The following is a 6,729-nucleotide window of genomic DNA, read 5'->3' as shown; positions in this document are numbered from 1 at the left end:
AAATAAAAAAAAAGGAAGGAAGCAAGAAAGCAAGCAAGAAAGAAAACACCATTACTCATAAAAAGATGGCAGTACAGATGTTGGAGAGTTCTTGAGAGAACAGTCAGTGGGCTCCCCACAGAGCCACACACAAAAAGAACACAGCTCCTCTCAGCTTCTTACAGCACGGCCACCACCAAGGCGGTGAGACTGGACATGCCACACTTCCTCAGTCAGGAGAACCTGGAAATGCTTTTATGTAAAATATAGTGAATTCTCCATTCAGCGAAAACAGACCTAGATGAAGGCAAAATGACGACCTTCCAGCCAGACGAAAGCTGAAGGGCCTGATCTTCAGAACTGCCTCAGAACAGGAGGATGAAACCTGACTGGGACCAGCGCGGGTCAGGAGCTGAGAGGCCACCAATGGCAGGTGTCTGAATGGACGCCCAGGGACAGCCCCACCATCTTGCAGTCTTTGAAACCATCAGCCAGCCCAGCATGGCGGAACACACCTGTCATCCCAGCCCTCGGGAGGCTGAGGCTGGAGGAGCTCTGAGAGCGACAGCCTGGGCTACACAGCGAGCTCAAGGCCAGCCTGAGCTGCACAGGGAAACCCTGACCCAAAACAAAAACTAAACAAAACCCCAGCAATCTACATGGACCTCTGTGCCACGGAAAGCTGCCCTGGAGTATGTCCACCACTATCCTGGACTGAGAGCCTGGAAACTGTCCCCCCAGGCACAGCCGTACCCTGCGACACAACTCCTTGGCAACTCCAGCCTCATCCTCAGGCAGCCACACCCCTCCCCATGGCCTTACAGTGGGCCCCACTGCCACACAGAGCGCCAGTCTGGCCTCAGTGCCAAAGCTGTCCCTTTCAGGTTAGTTCTGCAGCCAACCTGTCCTGTCCACCTCAGGCCTTTGTTCCTTTTGCCTAACATCCCCCGTAGTGACATCAAGTGGTCCCCCTGCACAGAGGTCTGTCCGAAGGGCAGCGCACCTGCAGAGCTTGTGTGGGCAGTTGCTTCAGATATGCAACCTTGTCAGAATCCATCCAGATGGGACGGCAGAATGCTGTCTCTGCCCTTGTCCAGCCGATCCTTAATGCAGCTTTCTGGTAGGGGACTTTTGTGGTTGCTGCTCTTGTTCCAGCATGTTGGAGGCAGGGTCTTGCTATGTATTTCAGGCTGTCCTTGAACTCCATTGTGCAACCCGGGCTGACCTCAAGCTCATGGCGACCCTCCAGCCTCAGCCTCTGAGTGCTAAGGTTACCGGCGTGTGCCACTATGCCCAGCTATGAAGCTGAGTTTTGAGGTTAAAAGAAGAAAAAACAAAATGGAGTTCTCTTTCCAGCTTTGTCTGGATAACAACACACGAAATAGCTTCAGCTCAGTCACTCTGGTTCTGCTTCTATCTCAGATGTGAAGGCTGTTTCTGTGGTCAAACAGAAGCAGACAAGGAAGCCACATAAACCCTTTGCCACCGATCCCAAGACCACACATTTCCTACCTGAACGGAGGTTCCCAGTGTCCTCTCCTGAAACTCCATCTGCTATGGTTTGCATCCAGACGTCTCCTCAAAGCCGTGTGCAGTCATGGGGTGGGCTTCTAGAATTTGTGACTGATTCATGGCGCAATGCCATGGTTAGGGGGCCGAGTGTGAGCCCCCACACACACAGGGCAGGTGGCCTGGCGCACTGAGGGAGGCAGAGGCTCGCTCTTGCTGCTCCTCCACTTCTGCTCTTACTGTTTTCCACTGCCACGAACTGCCCTCTGCCGTGCACCACTCTGCCTTGGAGCCCACCGAGTGTGGACTGAAATCACAAACTGAGCTAAATGAATCTTTCCTTCCTTAATTCTGGGCATCTGGTATTTTGTCTCAACAATGAGAGAAAAGTAACCGAGACACCGTCCCACCAGTCCTGCGTTCAGTGAGGCTTGGCTCTACTGCAGCAGCTGGCGCCTTGTGACCCCTCCCCACCCACTTCTAAAATCCTGCGCGCCAGATGCAGAAGTGGCTTTGTGTGGCCTGCAGTTCCCAGGTGCTGTCTCACGTGTCGGGAATGGTCTCTGCTGAGAGCACCCCACTTGCGAATAGGACAGGTCCTCAGGAACACCCTCCAGGCCAGGTTCCTTGGCACCCAGCACAGGCAGAGGGACACGGGAACAGGCGTGGGCTGTGCAACCTTTCCTGCTGCCAGGGCCTCTGAACATTTATTCTGCTTTCTAAGAAGGTGAAAGTTTTGGTTCTTCTTTGTCTCTCAGGGTTCCTTTTTCATAACCCTCTAAAATATATATATATGCTGCTATGTTTCAAGTACCTCAAGGAATCCAAGGGTGAAGCGAGAGGACCAGCAGCCTCACTAGTTCCAGGCAGAGTAACACCCAGCGCAGCAGCAGCAGGGGCCCAGCACTTGCCCGTCTTAGAGGCTAAATGCCAACGCCTAGTGCTCAGGATACTAGTGCGCAGGTATTCAGGAGCAGCTCCAGAGAGCAATTCAGAAACACTCTGAGGTCCCAGCCTCCGAGCCCAAAATAATTCTTCAAAGAATCAATCAAACGGAAATTGTCAGAGATGTACACAAGATGGATGTATGAAAGATGTTCTCAAGCCAGGTATGGTGGCACACGCTTACAGTCCCAGCACTCAGGAGCTGAGACAAGATCCCTGTGAGTTCATGGCCGGCCTCGGCTATATGGTGAAACCAAAATTTATGAAATGACATTATACTGAATGGCAAAAAATAAAAATCTCAAGACCCATAAGAGGGTGCGCATTTTTAAAAATTATTGAAAAATACTGTATAGGACTGGGGAGATAACTGAGGGGCATAAGTGCCTGCCTGGCAAGCAGAAGGACCCAGATTCCATCCCTGGTACCCCATGCCGTGCTGGCCCCAGAACCCCAGGTGCACTGTATCACCACCAAAACCAGGCGTGGTCGTGTATACCTGTAATCCCAGCAATGGGGAGGCTGAGACAGAGGATCACTACGATTTGAGCTGCACAGTGAGACCCTGCACCAAATAAATAAATAAAAATTTTAAGTATTGAATATTAAAATTTTGCTTCCTTTTTACCTACTGGCATTCATCTGGTCTGCAGAAGTGCTGTGTCCTGACACTAATCTTGCTGTATTCATGTCAAATGCAGAGACATAGTTCGGTATATATTATCAATGGGCCAAAGCCAAAGGTCTTGAAGTGGCTGGGGGGAGAGAGAACAAAGTGTGGGTGAGCAAGGCCGGAGCCCCAGTGACAGACAGGACAGACAGACACAAGGGCTGCCGATCCCAAGCCCAGGCCCCAGCAAGCTCAGATGGCGAGGCTCAGCCACGATGCAACCCTCACGAGATGGTGCCAGGCTCCGCTCAGGGGACCCTCAGTCCTTGCCTCCTTCCTGCCGAGTTTGGTGCCCGCCGTCCGGACTGCCCCAACTGTTGTCCCTTCTGATATGTGGTCATCCACGAATTTTTTTTTTTAATTTTAATTATTTGTGTGTGTGTGTGTGTGTGTGTGTGTGTGTGTGGCCAGCTCAGCCCACCAGGGGGCGGGGCGGGCTGGCATGTGGTGCTGGGGATTGAAAGGCGGTCCCTGTGCTTTGCTTAGCTTAGCTTGTTCTAAGTAGGTGCTTTAGACCACTGAGCCATCCCACCAGCCCCCATCCACGAATTCTTGAATAAAGAAAAAATAGGGTGAATTCAGGCAAAATAGAAATAAAATGACTGCTCTTGTTCGATGAATGACTAAACGAAAGCATAAAATGCAGGCCCCATAACAGCTGCTAGAATGGTAAGGATTGGACAACATTGCCTTTTACCCAGCAAATTTAACCTATGGGAGTAGTCTACGGGGAAAGTGATCATATATAAAGTTTTATCTTCAAAAATGTTTATCATATTATTATCCATACTAGCAAGTGATGCAGCATTGTATAGCTATTAAAAGCTTCTAAGAATCTGTACTACATGAGAAAACATCTGTTAATCATAATTTCAAAAGCAGTACATATAATGAGATATTCTGGGGACATCTTTTTGAGACAGCTTCCCTACACATTTCAGGCTGGCCTCACACTCACTTTGCAGCCCACGATGGCCTTGAACTTGCAGCAGTCGTTCTGCCTCAGCCTCCTGCATGCTGGGTTTACGTGTCTGTCGCCATGCCTGGCAAAATGACAAGTCTTTGGAAAGTGCATGTACGTGTTAAAAAGACTTACCACATAACTTCAAACCATCACACATAAACAATGGCTGGTAAGCAGTGAATTTTCCCCTTTGATTCTAATTTTGCACACTTCTCAATTTTCTCTGATAAACTACTATTTTCACAGTAAAACTACAAACTATTTTAAATTAATGAGACACCAACAAGCGAAGTGCCGAGCCAACCTGAGCCATGCAGCGCTCTGAACTCGGCAGCCGCTTCACTCCAGGGGCCAGGACGGGTGCAGCCAGGGCCCCACACAGTAAGCTAAGGCTCCCCAAGCCACCTCTGCAGCTCTTTTTGATTCCTTATTTGGAAAAGTCTTACTGAATTGCACAGGCTGGGGTCAAACTTGGCTGTCCTCCCGCCTCAACCTCCCTAGCAGCTAGAGTTGTAGGCGTGGGCACCATGCCCAGTCTGCTTGGGTTGCTTTAATTTTGACAGTCTCGCTAAGTTCCCAGAACAATGACGGCAAAGCTTTGAGAGGCAAGCCCCCAAAGGTAACCCCGAGGCCACTTAGTTATCCCAAAGTTCCAACACTGCAATTAAACCTCAACAGGGAGGTTTTAGTTTAGAAACTTGTACTTAAACATCTTTTTTTTTTAATTAATTAATTTATTTATTTTGTGTGTGTGTGTCCAGCTCAGCCCACCAGGGGGCGGGGCTGGCTGGCATGTGGTGCTGGGGATTGAACCGCGGTCCCTGTGCTTTTGTTTAGCTTAGCTTGTTCTAAGCAGGTGCTTTAGACCACTGAGCCATCTCACCAGCCCCACATCTTTTGTCTTAAAAGAAAAACACACTAGCAGGACTTGCAGAGAAACAAACAGCTTCGCATTGAAAGGTGAGGCTGGTGTGCTTCTGCGCACGTCTCCTGGTGCCAGCTGCCGGGGTGACGCTGGGCGACTCAGCGGGTGTGTGCACCGCAGCATGAGCACCAGAGGCTCGCCACTGCTGGCGAGGACCTGCCAGCCTCTGCTTCAGTCTCCCGAGGCATGCACCATCACGCCTTTCCGATGCCATCCTGTTCGGGCTCTTGGAGAGCCACTGTACTGTCCCCATGTCTCCTGAGCCTGGTTGGCCCAGTCTTGGCAACCTTGAGGTTTCTGGAGTCCTGATCAGTAATCTTTTGTCAGGTCATCCCCCAAAGGAGCCTGCCCTGTGAGGCACCCTTTGTAGGGGCCCCACTGCTGTGATGTGGACACGTGGCCCTTAGCCACTGACCTAAGGCCATGTTCGCTGGTTTTCATCACTGTAAAGTTAATAGGGGGGCCTGAGAGATGGCTCAGTGGAATAAGCGCTTCCCTGGCAAGCACAAGAGCCTGAGTTCAATCCCCGGTTCTGCCAAAAAAAAATACTACTACTACTACTAATAATAATAATAATAAATAAAGTTAATAGGGATGGAACCGAGGGCTTTGTGCATGCTAGGCATTTGGGCTCTTGCTGAGCTGCTAACTGTTCTCTACTGATCAGTGCCGTAACTGCTAATGAAAACATAAGGGCTTTCTTGCCCAAAGATCTCACATGATACAGCCACTTGTGGGTTCAGTTTTCTTCTCTTCCCTGCGATCAGAAATAGGTCATATCTGACCTAAATAAGCATTCAGCAAAGAACAAAACAGAGACATCATATGACTTTTCCATTCTCCTCATCAAGCTGCTCACTAAGCTTCTCATTTCCTGTTGGGGTGTGTGTCCGCATGCGCGCGTTCAGAACAGGGTCTGGCTATGTAGTCCAGGCCAGCCTCAAACTTGCAGTGATCCTCCTGCCTCCAAGTGCTGGGATTACAGGTGTGCACACGACACCCAGCTCACCAGATGTTTTTTGGGACCCTGCTCTTTGTCAGTCTTCTTGGAATCTGCAGTCCTAAAAGAGTCAGTGGCACCCCTAGCATGCCCTAGAAGGACTCAGTGCACAGTAGACAGCAGTGACTTCTCTAAGCAGAAATCAATGCATGGGGAGGGAGCAACTTAAAGAACTTCCAGAAAGGACATAACACAGGAAAACCTCCAGGGCCACAGCTCAGGATGCGCTTAAGGTCCACAATGTCAAAAGCTGTGGGCAGGGCTGGCTCCCCTTCCACCCCTAAAATCCCCACATCGCCCCCTCAACCCCAGCTTCCAGATGCCACTAGATACCATGTCCTCAGTGGTATATGGAGGGCAGTGAATTCTTCTCCGCCAGGCTGGACTCTGGCCAGCACCCACACCTGAGCTTCTAAAAAGCTGGGAGCACGGCATCTTTCCAGCTGCTGCAGGCACTCTATTCTGCTGAGATGCACAAGATACGGGACTCAGAGGCAGGAAAGTCCAGAGAGCACAAGTCACAGGGGTTTTTGTGTCCATTTGGTAGTTTTTCAACATTCTTCAGGGGAAAATATTTTTAAAATATTAACATTTAGAAAATATTTTTAAAGTCCTCCCAATTATGTCTGAATTTAACAGTGTACTTCGTAGCAGCCACTAGGCTCAGGTACCATTTTCACATGTCAGACTAGCAGCGTCTGTGTTACTGCTGACAAACTATCCACAGCAAAAGCATA

Source organism: Octodon degus, unplaced genomic scaffold, assembly GCF_000260255.1.
Source record: "Octodon degus isolate 3935 unplaced genomic scaffold, OctDeg1.0 scaffold00039, whole genome shotgun sequence".
In the NCBI taxonomy this organism is placed as follows: domain Eukaryota; kingdom Metazoa; phylum Chordata; class Mammalia; order Rodentia; family Octodontidae; genus Octodon; species Octodon degus.
The sequence above is the reverse complement of the archived record's forward strand: the minus strand, read 5'-3'. Positions refer to the sequence as shown.